At 35.5% G+C, this 17,010-nt stretch overlaps 1 pseudogene; it reads right to left on the reverse strand.

Moving 5' to 3' along the window:
• The window catches only part of LOC137638906 (U4 spliceosomal RNA), a 108-nt pseudogene extending 102 nt beyond the window's left edge, over positions 1 to 6 (reverse strand).
• Between the last annotated feature and the right edge of the window lie 17,004 nt (positions 7 to 17,010).

Here is a 17,010-nt window from a genome sequence, read left to right on the forward strand (position 1 = left end):
AAAGCTGAGAGGGAAAGCACATCTCCCTTTATACGTCGAGAAGGCTGACACAATGCCGCCTTGTAATGGGATACATCTAGCTTGCTCGAGAACTGAGAACCACTTGCTGTCCTGGTGGGCCCAAATCTGTGGAGGGCCAAGTATTTTCCGTGGTGGGCCAAGGCCGTCTCTAGTGATTCGAGACGGCCTTGGGTGGGCCCACTCTCCGTGAAGGGCCTAGAATAGTCTGGCCGACACCTGATCAACAAAATCTAAGGAGATTCCAACCTCATTTTTCATGTAAATGCTGTACTTTTATTCAGTGGGATACCGCAGCATCTCAGAGATCACCCCTTGTGCAGGTTAGGAGGTTGAGATCACTCGGCTGTCAGTCTAGAAGGGTCCAGGACTCCAGGGTCAAACAACTAAAATTAGGTAAAAATAAAACTGAGTTTATGGTGGTTGGAAAGAAAAACAGCGTAAGTTATCGGGGTCATATTCGAATAAACATAAATAATAACTGTTCCGAAATCTAGTAAAGTTGTGATCTAGGCCTATCTCTTGACTGTAACTTGTCTTGCATGCCCAAATAAATAATGTAGTAAAAACTGTTAAGTGTTCATCTTAGAAACATTGCTTTTATAAAGAAGTACCTGGATGACCATTCTGTAAACAAATTTGTGATAAACTGTGTTATTACCAGGATTGACTATTGTAACTCCATCTACTACAATTTACCAAAATTGCAACTTAAGAAATTATAAAGAATAATAAACAGAGGAGCAAGACTGATAAAAGGTGTCCCACCCCGGGAAAGGATCACTCCTATACTAATTAATTTACACTGGCTGCCTATCAAAGCGAGAATAGAGTTTAAAGACAATAACCCATCAAATTATTAGAACTTATCTAAGAGAATTGCCACATATTGTGCATTCAACAAATCGTATTGACACGAGAATAGTTACAGATGGTTTTAAATAATTTGAACCTAGATATATGTGTACTGTGGGCTCTAGAGCCTTTAAATATGACGAGGGCATTGATAGTAGAAATAGGTAGTGATTCCTAAATAAATTAAAGTGATTTTACTTAGCTCATATAATGATCATATTTAGATGAAATGAATAGAATATTTATTATATAAACTATTAAGTTTCAATTTTGAATACAAAATAATAGGCTAATATGCATTCTAGATAATGAATTCAATGAGGAACATTATGTCTCACAACAGTTGGTGGAATTTGACACGATAACAACAACACTTGTTATACACTTTCCCAAATTCCCTGAATGGGTCTTCAACAGTAACTTTTTGACTTGTTCACCGCGTAATGAATTATATCCTCTGTATAATCATTAGTGAAATATGTGATCTTATATCGACTCGAAAATCAAAGAACACTTATCAGTGGACGTAATAGCGATGGACTTGGCTGATGCTGTCAGTGGTAAGTACACTATTTATGTATTTGTGGCCAGACATGAAGGTGGGTTCTTTTGAATATTATACGATTGGTTATGAATAATTTATCATTTTAAGTCAACATTATAGAACGTGAAAAGCTTTTGGTATAGGCATTGTCATCGAATGTGAAAGATAATGTTAGTATGTAGTTATTTTTATGTGTAAGTAGATATTTACGTTTTAAGCGAAAGGTCTATAATGGAGAGAAATATTAATAGGTTACTAGAACCGTTTAAAGTTCAAGTAATGAGACCACAGTGTAATAGCCCCTGGGCTTGTAGCAGCCTGCTTTTCTGCTTGTAGGGATTAACTTATATAAAAAGCTGGAAATGATTAAATTTTAGAATGTCAAGGTCTAAGGTCAAGGTCAAGGTCAAGCAAAATGTCAAATTCCCGTAATCAGAAATAAGTTTGGACATCATTGTCACAGAGACTTCAAACTTGGTTAATATTTGAATGTATGAAAATCCACGCCCATTAATACATGTTAAGGTAAAAAATCAAGGCCGAGCAAAAGGTCGAAAAATAAGCTGCCGTGGCGGAGGTCTGCGCTCTACTGAGTGCCCCTCTGTTTTGAATATCGATATTGCTTGTCCTTACGTAACTTATTCATATCTTAGATAGCTGAGACGGAAAGTTTGTGTTTGTTAAATTCTTTCATCTGTATAAGTTATTTAAATCAACATTTTTTACAGTATGACACTAATCTAATTAGAACCTGGAACATGTTCTATGTATATATATACAGCATATATATATATATATATATATATATATATATATATATATATATATATATATATATATACATATATATATATATATATATATATATATATATATATATATATATATATATATATATATATATACATTTTATGTATATGTATATACCTATACTTTATATATATATACTATATATATATATATATATATATATATATATATATATATATATGTATATGTATATGTATATATATATATATATATATATATATATATATATATATATATACTTTTTATGTATATGTATATATACCTATACTTTATATATATATATATATATATATATATATATATATATATATATATATATATATATATATATATATACTTTTTATGTATATGTATATACCTATACTTTATATATATATATATATATATATATATATATATATATATATATATATATATATATATATATACTTTTTATGTATATGTATATACCTATACTTTATATATATATATATATATATATATATATATATATATATATATATATATATATATATATATATATATATATATATATATACATGCATACATACACACAGTATATCATCATCCACAGCCGTGACTAGTCCACTGCAGGATGAAGGACTCAGACATATACTTCCATACTTCCACTCGCCTTTCGTTAGTGTTCTCCCTATGCCAGTCTTTACCATCAAATTTTCTTAGCTCGTTAATCCTTCGTCTTCTCTTTCTTCCCGTGTGTGTGTTTTTTTTTTCTTTTTTTTAATTTTGCCATATCTAGGGACCCATTCTGTTATTCTTAATGTCCCTTCTGTTTCTGTCATTCTCATTATATGTCCAGCCCATGTCCATTTCTTTTTCTTGTTAGAATATCCTATACTTTCATTGCTCTCGTATCCATATTGTTCTTTTTTCTGTGTCTTAGTGTTATTCCCATCATTATTCTTTCCATTGCTCTTTGAGTTGTAAGTACCTTGTGTTTTAAGGCTGTGTATATGTCTGTGTGTATGTCTGTGTGTGTTGTTATGAGTCTCGCTTCATAGTATATCCGTTTTTTTTTCTTTTTTAGTTTTTCTTTATGTAATTTGTTGTTCTTTGTTATTTTCTTTGTTTATAATATATTTATTATTACCTATTTCACAATTTCGTACTGGGTTTTCACTATCATCAATATCAACAGGAATAACAACATTGAAAACATTATCATCATCATCATCATCTCCTCCCACGCCTATTGACGCAAAATGCCCACGGTTAGATTTCGCCAGTCGTCTCTCCCTTGAGCTTTTAAATCAATACTACTCCATTCACCATCTCATACTCCACGCTTCATAGTCTTCAGCCATGTAGGCCTGAGTCTTCCAACTCTTCTAGTGCCTTGTGGGGCCCAACTGAACGTTTGGTGAACTAATCTCTCTTGGGGAGTGCGAAGAGCATGCCCAAACAATCTCCATCTACCCCTCATCATGAACTCATCCACATATGGCTTTCGAGTAATCTCTTGTATCGTTTCATTTCTAATCCTGTCCTTCCATTTGACTCCCCTTAATACAGGGGATAATAGTCCTTATATTGCTATGGATTAATTCCTATATTAGGATACAGTTTAAAAGTTTAAAGGGCGCTCATGAATGGCAGAGGCAAGTGGCATTGAAAATTCATAGCAGGACATTGCCCTAGAATTGTATTCATATGATCAGCGCCCAACCTCCTCTTCACCCAATCTAGGACCAGGGAAGGCCGGGCAATGGCTGCTGATGACTCAGTAGGTAGACCTGCAGGCTCCCTCAAAATTGTCAGTACATTGCTATGCATTAATTTTATAATAAGATGCAGGTTTACTTATCAGTTAATGACACATAGAAGCAGAAAATATCTTAATGATGTAACTAACAGCAGTGAACAGAAATGGTTTTTTCCTTTGAGTGTTTGGTAGCTCAAAAGTGAGTATGAATATTTATTTGTAAAATGAAAGAACACCTACCAAACAATTTTATTACCTTCGCCAACTTCGCTGTTAAGGTTAAGTTTTGATAGGCGTGTATTTATGCATTTATGTTTGTATGTTTGATTGTTTGTGATTCTCATAACTCAAAAACTGTTTGACCGAATCTCATAAAATTTGGTAGAATGATTGGCCATGATCCAACGGCAATTTGATTACATTTTGGAAGTTATTGGGTCGAAGATCAAGGCCCTTTAAAGGTTAAAAACATCTTTTCGCTATATCATGATCAATTTTTATCCAATTTGCGTGAAACTAGTAGGAAATATGCATAATTCAATCGCCTATTGTGTGATATACAACGGGATATAGGCGAAGGTATGTAACCATTTGTAATATGATTTATTCGTATTAGTTCAAGAACAATAGATACATTATCAATTGTAAATATAACGTTGTAATTTTATGAGGTAAAATAATAAAGAATGAATTGAAGATCTTTTTCGCATCTCGCACTGATTGAATTGCCATATAATTAACGCACAGAATTCTGAACTGAGGTCTGAGGTTCGAGCCTCCGCTCAAGCACGATAGCTTCTAGTAGTGTCAGCAACCTCAACATCCTTGTGAGCTAGGGATAGTGGGTTTATGGCATCCTTTAGGTCTACCTGCTGAGTCATCAGCAGCCATTGCCCGGCCCTTCCTGGTCCTTGCTTAGGGTATGAGGGGGACTGGGCACTTATCAGTCTCTAGAGCATTGTCTCGCTGGGGCATTGTCACTGTCTCTTGCTTCTGCCATTCATGAGCGACCTTTAAACCTTCACGAGACCCTATTTGACGGTGATTTTGCAATAAACTAAGTCTTTTGTATTCGAAGTTAACTTGAAGATTTTCTTTTATGATTCAGACTGAAATAATTAATTGACATTAAAGGTTCAAGAAAGTGTTCTCAAAAGAATTTTTTTTTTTTTTTTTTAAGTAATCACCAATAACTAATTTTTGTTCTTATTTCCTGGTTGTATCATTACGGTTTTGTGAGGTCAGAGAATTCATTGAGTGATCGAAGACTTTTGATACTTACCTTACCACTTCTATAAATGTCAAAGAAATTCCATGTATTTGATTCGATTGAATTGTGTATATATTCAATTTTTCAGTGACGATAGTTGCCTAAAATATGAAGTCCTTCGAGGGCGATTTTGTTATTTCTATCGCTTGTCCAGAAAGCTAGAATAGAAGTAGAAGGATTTGCCACTATCATGTCCAAAGATTTATTCGCATCAGTGATGGAGAACTTGTCATCTGAAAGAGAGAATGAGTTTGGATATTGTAAAAGAATGCTTACAGCTAACCGTGTTATACGATATGCTGTAATTTTAACTTGCATTTAAAAAAAAAAGTTCTTCATTACTCTATTAGGAACTAATGAAAAATAATTAGTCTTTAGGAAGTAATCAACTGTGAATTTAGTGAAGATTTTAAGACAGGATATCGCCATTCCAAACATCAATAGGTTAATTTGGGTCATGTAGTAAAAAGTAGCTACTACGTAGTGTCTCCAAATCTGAAGACAACGACTGAAATACAAATATTCAATCATCACCATCATCATTATCATCATCATCATCATTATCATCATCATCCTACGCATATCGACGCAATGGTCTTGGTTAGATTTCGCCAGTCGTCTTAAGCTTGAGGTTTTAAATCAATACTTTTCCATTCATCATCTCCTACTTCACGCAAACCTGTATACCTGGGTCTTCCAACTTTTCTAGTGCTTTGTGGAGTGCGAAGAGCATGCCCAAACCATCTCCATCTACCCCTCACCATGATCTTATGCACAAATGGCACTTGAGTAATTTCTCTTATTGTTTCATCTAATAACGGGTTGAAAATTCCTTCTAATTTTTTGTCATATGTTTAATATGATAAAGTATATATATGTGTATACATATATGTATATATATCATATGTATATATGTACTGTATATATATATATATATATATATATATATATATATATATATATATATATATATATATATATATATATATATATATATCATTTGTATATATGTATATGTATGTATATATATATATATCATATGTATATATATATATATATATATATATATATATATATATATATATATATATATATATATATATATATATATATATATAATGCACCTTTCATTAAAAATATGTTATCTCAAATTAGAATCCTTTATGCGAGGCCAAAGGTCGATGAAAACGGTTTAAGCGTTTTTGCCAACTGTTCTCGTAATGGAGGTCAAACCCAATGATGTTTTCAAATCCTGATTATTAAAAGAAATAATAATAAATAATTTACTGCTCAGCGTTATTGACGATAAACAAAAAACAATAAACCATAAATTACTTTAGATTTTTCATAACTCTGACCATCCTTTACATTCAGATCTCCCTGGACAATTCTATCCTGTTCGTAATACTAGGCAGGCAGTTAATTCTAATAGCCAGGCCTTCTTCATCATGAGGCTCAATAATACGCAGTACTCTAGAAGTTTTATACCAGCTGTTACCAAGTTGTGGAATGATCTTCCTAATCGGGTAGTTGAATCAGTAGAACTTCAAAAGTTCAAAGTTGGAGCAAATGCTTTTTTGTTGTCCAGGCGGACATGAGTCTTTTTATAGATTATTTATGACATATTTGTTTTTGATGTTGTTAATAGTTTATATGTGACATGTCTGTTTTGACGTTGTTACTTTTTTAGAATGATTTATTGTTGATTTGTTCTCTTCTTTTATTTATTTCCTTATTTCCTTTCCTCACTGGGCTATTTTTCCCTGCTGGAGCCCCTGGGCTTATAGCATCTTGCTTTTCCAACTAGGGTTGTAGCTTGGATAGTAATAACAACAATAATAATAATAATAATTATAATAATAATAATAATAATAATAATAGTGAAAATAAACTGGAGATAACCTAAGAACAATAAATAAACTTAATGAAAATATAATCTCGTAAAACTAAATATCACTGGATCTAAAAGCTTCAACATGGTTTTCCGGAGATTTGATATTCGTCGGTAATATCTTTACGAGTTTTGAAGACAAAACCCTCAGAAAGATATTGGGAGTTGGCAGGACAGGATTGGAAATGAAGCTATATGAGAGATTACTCGAGTGCCATATTACTTGGCTGATATGAGTCTTTTTATAGTTTTTATAGTTTATATATGACATATCTGTTTATGACGTTGTTAATAGTTTATAAAGGACATATCTGTTTTGACGTTGTTACTGTTTTAAGAATGATTTATTGTTAATTTATTCTTATCATTTATTTATTTCCTTATTTCCTTTCCTCACTGGGCTATTTTTCCCTATTGGAGACCTTGGGCTCATAGCATGTTGCTTTTCCAACTAGGGTTGTAGCTTGGATAGTAATGATAATAATAATAATACAGCACTGCTTCGACAAAACTGTGTCTTTATCAAGGCCTCATTGATTAACATGTTTACATTTCCTTTTATCATTGTAAAACCTCATATACAAGAGGAACTGTAAACTTAAGTTAATCAATAATCACTTGATGAAGATATAGTTTTGTCGAGACAGTGTTGTAGTGAATAGATTATAAAGAGGAATAATCAAGGTTTATCAAAGTTAAAGCTTTTACCTGAAAACTTAAAGAAGCTGAGGACATGAGGATACCTGTATGAAACACATTGACGTCACTAAGGAAAATTCCTTCAATGAAAATTGCATTATAGAGAAGTTGTGTCCCAAAAGCATTTATGTATATATATATATATATATATATATATATATATATATATATATATATATATATATATATATGTGTGTGTATATATATATATGTGTATATATATATATATATATATATATATATATATATATATATATATATATATATATATATATATTCAAAGAAGTTATATAGATTTTGTTACATCAATGTCTGGATTCTCTTACCAACCTCACGATCAGAGCCCCAGACGGAACCAATCAAAGACAATAGCTTCTGACCGGCTAGGAATCGTACTCTGGTCTAGGAAACTTGTAACAGTGACTTATTACTTAGCCACGAAGTGGTAAGTCACTGTTGTTACAAGTTTCCTGGACCAGGGTTCGATTCCCTGCCGGTCAGAAGCTATTGTCTTTGAGTGGTTCCGCCTGGGGCTCTGATCGTGAGGTCTGTAAGAGAATCCAGACATTGATGTATCAAAATATATATGGCTTATTTGAATAAGGACAACACGTCTAAATGTGAAAAATTTATCACACACACACACACACACACATATATATATATATATATATATATATATATATATATATATATATATGTGTGTGTATATATATATATATATATATATATATATATATATATATATATATATATATATATATATATATATATATATATATATATATATATATATATATATATATATATATATTGACTTCATTCATACATACTATTACCAGATGCACCTGTGGGTTTCACCCAGACCAAAGGGCTCATCAGGTGGGTTTAGCCCACTTCCATTTTTGCAGGATTGGTTCCAGCGACCCTCCTTCCCTCCCTTGTTTCATCATCTGAACAATTCAAAATTCACCAGAAGAATATCTTAGGATAATTGATGCTATCTGATGAAGAAGAGAAGCCAGTGTTCTGGGCTTTGACCTTATGAGTTTTTACGCCTTGCCAGAGGTTGCCAATTTTCACCGAAACAGGTTTCGGCTAACTTCCCTCACTCCAGCTAGTCGATAACAACCGATAAAAATATTTAATATTTATTTGTGCACCATAAATGTTTTATGATGATTGATGACTTAGTCCAAGTAGTTCATCCTTCCAATTGAGTCTGTACTTTATCTGATGATGTAGGCTTGTACTTATACATCAAAGGATATTTCCTCCTCAAAACAAAGTTCCTTTTTCTGTCCATCTTCCATAGTCCAACTACTTGATCCTTCCAACTGAGACAGTACTTTATCTTATAATGTAGGCTTGTACCTCTACATCAAAGGATATTTCCTCCTCAAAACGAAGTTCCTTTTTCTGTCCATCTTCCATAGTCCAGCTACTTGATCCTTCCAACTGAGACAGTACTTTATCCTATAATGTAGCCTTGTACCTCTACATCAAAGGATATTTCCTCCTCAAAACAAAGTTCCTTTTTCTGTCCATCTTCCATAGTCCAACTACTTGATCCTTCCAACTGAGACAGTACTTTATCTTATAATGTAGGCTTGTACCTCTACATCAAAGGATATTTCCTCCTCGAAACGAAGTTCCTTTTTCTGTCCATCTTCCATAGTCCAGCTACTTGATCCTTCCAACTGAGACAGTACTTTATCCTATAATGTAGCCTTGTACCTCTACATCAAAGGATATTTCCTCCTCAAAACGAAGTTCCTTTTCCACTCCATCTTCCTTAGTACAACTACTTGATCCTTCCAACTGAGGCAGTACTTTATCCTATAATGTAGGCTTGTACCTCTACATCAAAGGATATTTCACCTTAAAAATAGTCCAACTACTTGATCCTTCCAACTGAGACAGTACTTTATCTTATAATGTAGGCTTGTACCTCTACATCAAAGGATATTTCCTCCTCAAAACAAAGTTCCTTTTTCTGTCCATCTTCCATAGTCCAAATACTTGATCGTTCCAACTGAGACAGTACTTTATCCTATAATGTAGGCATGTACCACTACATCAAAGGATATTTCCTCCTCAAAACAAAGGTCCTTTTTCTGTCCATCTTTCATAGTGCAAATACTTGATTGATCCAACTGAGACAGTACTTTATCCTATAATGTAGGCATGTACCAATACATCAAAGGATATTTCCTCCTCAAAACAAAGGGCCTTTTTCTGTCCATTTTACATAGTCCAACTACTTGATCGTTCCAACTGAGGCAGTAATTTATCCTATAATGTAGGCATGTACCACTACATCAAAGGATATTTCCTCCTCAAAACAAAGTTCCTTTTTCTGTCCATCTTCCATAGTCCAAATACTTGATCCTTCCAACTGAGACAGTACTTTATCCTATAATGTAGCCTTGTACCTCTACATCAAAAGATATTTCCTACTCAAAACAAAGTTCCTTTTTCTGTCCATCTTCCATAGTCCAGCTACCTGATCCTTCCAACTGAGACAGTACTTTATCCTATAATGTAGCCTTGTACCTCTACATCAAAGGATATTTCCTCCTCAAAACAAAGTTCCTTTTTCTGTCCATCTTCCATAGTCCAGCTACTTGATCCTTTCAACTGAGACAGTACTTTATCCTATAATGTAGCCTTGTACCTCTACATCAAAGGATATTTCCTCCTCAAAACAAAGTTCCTTTTTCTGTCCATCTTCCATAGTCCAGCTACTTGATCCTTTCAACTGAGACAGTACTTTATCCTATAATGTAGCCTTGTACCTCTACATCTAAGGATATTTCCTCCTCAAAACAAAGTTCCTTTTTCTACATATCTTCCATAGTCCAGCTACCTGATCCTTCCAACTGAGAAAGTACTTTATCCTATAATGTAGCCTTGTACCTCTACATCAAAGGATATTTCCTCCTCAAAACAAAGTTCCTTTTTCTGTCCATCTTTTATAGTCCAGCTACCTGATCCTTCCAACTGAGAAAATACTTTATCCTATAATGTAGCCTTGTACCTCTACATCAAAGGATATTTCCTCCTCAAAACAAAGTTCCTTTTTCTGTCCATCTTCCATAGTCCAGCTACTTGATCCTTCCAACTGAGACAGTACTTTATCCTATAATGTAGCCTTGTACCTCTACATCAAAAGATATTTCCTACTCAAAACAAAGTTCCTTTTTCTGTCCATCTTTTATAGTCCAGCTACCTGATCCTTCCAACTGAGACAGTACTTTATCCTATAATGTAGCCTTATACCGCCACATCAAAGGATATTTCCTCCTCAAAACAAAGTTCCTTTTTCTGTCCATCCTCCATAGTCCAGCTACTTGATCCTTCCAACTGAGAAAGTACTTTATCCTATAATGTAGCCTTGTACCTCTACATCAAAGGATATTTCCTCCTCAAAACAAAGTTCCTTTTTCTGTCCATCTTCCATAGTCCAGCTACCTGATCCTTCCAACTGAGAAAGTACTTTATCCTATAATGTAGCCTTGTACCTCTACATCAAAGGATATTTCCTCCTCAAAACAAAGTTCCTTTTTCTGTCCATCTTCCATAGTCCAGCTACCTGATCCTTCCAACTAAGAAAGTACTTTATCCTATAATGTAGCCTTGTACCTCTACATCAAAGGATATTTCCTCCTCAAAACAAAGTTCCTTTTTCTGTCCATCTTCCATAGTCCAGCTACTTGATCCTTTCAACTGAGACAGTACTTTATCCTATAATGTAGCCTTGTACCTCTACATCAAAGGATATTTCCTCCTCAAAACAAAGTTCCTTTTTCTACATATCTTCCATAGTCCAGCTACCTGATCCTTCCAACTGAGAAAGTACTTTATCCTATAATATAGCCTTGTACCTCTACATCTAAGGATATTTTCTTTTCAATACAAAGTTCCTTTTTCTGCCCATCTTCCATAGTCCAGCTACCTGATCCTTCCAACTCAGAAAGTACTTTATCCTATAATGTAGCCTTGTACCTCTACATCAAAGGATATTTCCTCCTCAAAACAAAGTTCCTTTTTCTGCCCATCTTCCATAGTCCAGCTACCTGATCCTTCCAACTGAGAAAGTACTTTATCCTATAATGTAGCCTTGTACCTCTACATCAAAGGATATTTCCTCCTCAAAACAAAGTTCCTTTTTCTGTCCATCTTCCATAGTCCAGCTATCTGATCCTTCCAACTGAGAAAGTACTTTATCTTATAATGTAGCCTTGTACCTCCACATCAAAGGATATTTCCTCTTCAAAACAAAGTTCCTTTTTCTGTCCATCTTCCATAGTCCAGCTACCTGATCCTTCCAACTGAGAAAATACTTTATCCTATAATGTAGCCTTGTACCTCTACATCTAAGGATATTTCCTTTTCAAAACAAAGTTCCTTTTTCTGTCCATCTTACATAGTCCAGCTACCTGGTCCTTCCAACTGAGAAAGTACTTTATCCTATAATGTAGCCTTGTACCTCTACATCAAAGGATATTTCATTCTCAAAACAAAGTTCCTTTTTCTGCCCATCTTCCATAGTCCAGCTACCTGATCATTCCAACTGAGAAAGTACTTTATCCTATAATGTAGCCTTGTACCTCTATATCAAAGGATATTTCCTTCTCAAAACAAAGTTCCTTTTTCTGCCCATCTTCCATAGTCCAGCTACCTGATCCTTCCAACTGAGAAAGTACTTTATCCTATAATGTAGCCTTGTACCTCTATATCAAAGGATATTTCCTTCTCAAAACAAAGTTCCTTTTTCTGCCCATCTTCCATAGTCCAGCTACCTGATCCTTCCAACTGAGAAAGTACTTTATCCTATAATGTAGCCTTGTACCTCCACATCAAAGGATATTTCCCTCTTAAAACAAAGTTCCTTTTTCTGTCCATTTTCCATAGTCCAGCTGCTTGATCCTTCCAACTGAGAAAGTACTTTATTTTATACTGTAGGTTTGTACGTCTACACCAAAGAATATTTCCTCTTCAAAATAAAGTTCCTTTTTCTGTCCATCTTCCATAGTCCAACTACTTGGTCCTTACTACTGAGTCAGTATTTTATCCAACAATGAAGGCCTGTACTCCTACATCAAAGGATATTTCCTCTTCAAAATAAATTTCCCTTCTCTCTTCATCTTCTATAGTCCAGCTACTTGGTCCTCTCCACTGAGTCAGTACTTTATCCAACGATGAAGGCCTGTACTCCTACATCAAAGGATATTTCCTCCTCAAAGCAAAGTTCGTTCTTCTGTCCATCTTCCATAGTCCAACTACTTGGTCCTTTCCACTGAGTCAGTAATTTATTCTATGATGAAGGCCTGTACTCCTACATCAAAGGATATTTCCTCCTCAAAGCAAAGTTCCTTTTTTTGTCCATCTTCCATAGTCCAACTACTTGGTCCTTCCCACTGAGTCAGTATTTTATCCAATGATGAAGGCCTGTACTCCTACATCAAAGGATATTTCCTCCTCAAAGCAAAGTTTCTTTTTCTGTCCATCTTCCATAGTCCAACTACTTGGTCCTTTCCACTGAGTCAGTACTTTATCCAATGATGAAGGCCTGTACTCCTACATCAAAGGATATTTCCTCCTCAAAGCAAAGTTCCTTTTTCTGTCCATCTTCCATAGTCCAACTACTTGGTCCTTCCCACTGAGTCAGTACTTTATCCAATGATGAAGGCCTGTACTCCTACATCAAAGGATATTTCCTCCTCAAAGCAAAGTTCCTTTTTCCGTCCATCTTCCATTGTCCAACTACTAGGCCCTTTCCACTGAGTCAGTAATTTATCCAATGATGAAGGCCTGTACTCCTACATCAAAGGATATTTCCTCTTCAAAGCAAAGTTCCTTTTTCTGTCCATCTTCCATAGTCCAATTACCTGGTCCTTCCCACTGAGTCAGTACTTTATCCAATGATGAAGGCCTGTACTCCTACATCAAAGGATATTTCCTCCTCAAAGCAAAGTTCGTTCTTCTGTCCATCTTCCATAGTCCAACTACTTGGTCCTTTCCACTGAGTCAGTAATTTATTCTATGATGAAGGCCTGTACTCCTACATCAAAGGATATTTCCTCCTCAAAGCAAAGTTCCTTTTTCTGTCCATCTTCCATAGTCCAACTACTTGGTCCTTTCCACTGAGTCAGTACTTTATCCAATGATGAAGGCCTGTACTCCTATATCAAAGGATATTTCCTCCTCAAAGCAAAGTTCCTTTTTCGGTCCATCTTCCATAGTCCAGCTACTTGGTCCTTCCCACTGAGTCAGTACTTTATCCAATGATGAAGGCCTGTACTCCTACATCAAAGGATATTTCCTCCTCAAAGCAAAGTTCGTTCTTCTGTCCATCTTCCATAGTCCAACTACTTGGTCCTTTCCACTGAGTCAGTAATTTATTCAATGATGAAAGCCTGTACTCTTACATCAAAGGATATTTCCTCCTCAAAGCAAAGTTCCTTTCTCTGTCCATCTTCCATAGTACAACTACTTGGTCCTTCCCACTGAGTCAGTACTTTATCCAATGATGAAGGCCTGTACTCCTGTATCAAAGGATATTTCCTTCTCAAAGCAAAGTTCCTTTTTCTGTCCATCTTCCATAGTCCAACTACTTGGTCCTTTCCATTGAGTCAGTACTTTATCCAATGATGAAGGCCTGTACTCCTACATCAAAGGATATTTCCTCCTCAAAGCAAAGTTCCTTTTTCTTCCATCTTCCATAGTCCAACTACTTGGTCCTTCCCACTGAGTCAGTACTTTATCCAATGATGAAGGCCTGTACTCCTACATCAAAGGATATTTCCTCCTCAAAGCAAAGTTCCTTTTTCCGTCCATCTTCTATAGTCCAACTACCTGGTCCTTTCCACTGAGTCAGTACTTTATCCAATGATGAAGGCCTGTACTCCTACATCAAAGGATATTTCCTCCTCAAAGCAAAGTTCCTTTTTCTGTCCATCTTCCATAGTCCAACTACCTGGTCCTTTCCACTGAGTCAGTACTTTATCCAATGATGAAGGCCTGTACTCCTACATCAAAGGATATTTCCTCCTCAAAGCAAAGTTCGTTCTTCTGTCCATCTTCCATAGTCCAACTACTTTGTCCTTTCCACTGAGTCAGTAATTTATTCTATGATGAAGGCCTGTACTCCTACATCAAAGGATATTTCCTCCTCAAAGCAAAGTTCCTTTTTTTGTCCATCTTCCATAGTCCAACTACTTGGTCCTTCCCACTGAGTCAGTACTTTATCCAATGATGAAGGCCTGTACTCCTACATCAAAGGATATTTCCTCCTCAAAGCAAAGTTCCTTTTCTGTACATCTTCCATAGTCCAACTACTTGGTCCTTCCCACTGAGTCAGTACTTTATCCAATGATGAAGGCCTGTACTCCTACATCAAAGGATATTTCCTCCTCAAAACAAAGTTCCCTTTTCTGTCCATCTTCCATAGTCCAACTACCTGGTCCTTTCCACTGAGTCAGTACTTTATCCAACGATGAAGGCCTGTACTCCTACATCAAAGGATATTTCCTCCTCAAAGCAAAGTTCCTTTTTCCGTCCATCTTCTATAGTCCAACTACTAGGCCCTTTCCACTGAGTCAGTAATTTATCCAACGATGAAGGCCTGTACTCCTACATCAAAGGATATTTCCTCTTCAAAGCAAAGTTCCTTTTTCTGTCCATCTTCCATAGTCCAATTACCTGGTCCTTCCCACTGAGTCAGTACTTTATCCAATGATGAAGGCCTGTACTCCTACATCAAAAGATATTTCCTCCTCAAAGCAAAGTTCCTTTTTCTGTCCATCTTCCATAGTCCAACTACTTGGTCCTTTCCACTGAGTCAGTACTTTATCCAATGATGAAGGCCTGTACTCCTACATCAAAGGATATTTCCTCCTCAAAGCAAAGTTCCTTTTTCCGTCCATCTTCTATAGTCCAACTACTAGGCCCTTTCCACTGAGTCAGTAATTTATCCAACGATGAAGGCCTGTACTCCTATATCAAAGGATATTTCCTCATCAAAGCAAAGTTCCTTTTTCTGTCCATCTTCCATAGTCCAACTACTTGGTCCTTTCCACTGAGTCAGTACTTTATCCAACGATGAAGGCCTGTACTCCTACATCAAAGGATATTTCCTCCTCAAAGCAAAATTCCTTTTTCTGTCCATCTTCCATAGTCCAACTACTTGGTCCTTCCCACTGAGTCAGTACTTTATCCAATGATGAAGGCCTGTACTCCTACATGAAAGGATATTTCAACCTCAAAGCAAAGTTCCTTTTTCTGTCCATCTTCCATAGTCCAACTACTTGGTCCTTTCCACTGAGTCAGTACTTTATCCAACGATGAAGGCCTGTACTCCTACATCAAAGGATATTTCCTCCTCAATGCAAAATTCCTTTTTCTGTCCATCTTCCATAGTCCACCTACTTGGTCCTTCCCACTGAGTCAGTACTTTATCCAACGATGAAGGCCTGTACTCCTACATCAAAGAATATTTCCTTCTCAAAACAAAGCTCCTTTTTCTGTCCTTCTTCCATAGTCCAACTACTTGGTCCTTCCCAACGAGTCAGTATTTTATCCAACGATGAAGGCATGTACTCCTATATCAAAGGATATTTCCTCCTCAAAGCAAAGTTCCTTTTTATGTCCATCTTCCATAGTCCAACTACTTGGTCCTTCCCACTGAGTCAATACTTTATCCAATGATGAAGTCTTGTACTCCTACATCAAAGGATATTTCCTCCTCAAAGCAAAGTTCCTTTTTCTGTCCATCTTCCATAGTCCAACTACTTGGTCCTTCCCACTGAGTCAGTACTTCATCCAACGATGAAGGCCTGTACTCCTACATCAAAGGATATTTCCTCCTCAAACCAAAGTACCCTTTTCTCTTCATGTTCTATGGTCCAACTACTTGGTCCTTCCCACTGAGTCAGTACTTTAACCAATGATGAAGGCCTATACTCCTACATCAAAGTATATTTCCTCCTCAAAACAAAGTTCCTCTTTCTCTTCATCTTTTATGGTCCAACTACTTGGTCCTTTTCACTGAGTCAGTACTTTATCCAATGATGGAGGCCTGTACTCCTACATCAAAGAATATTTCCTCTTCAAAAAAAAGTTCCTTTTTCTGTCCATCTTCGATAGTCCAACTACTTAATCCTTTCCACTGAGTCAGTACTTCATCCAATGATGAA

This window comes from Palaemon carinicauda, chromosome 3 (assembly GCF_036898095.1).
Source record: "Palaemon carinicauda isolate YSFRI2023 chromosome 3, ASM3689809v2, whole genome shotgun sequence".
Lineage (NCBI taxonomy): Eukaryota > Metazoa > Arthropoda > Malacostraca > Decapoda > Palaemonidae > Palaemon > Palaemon carinicauda.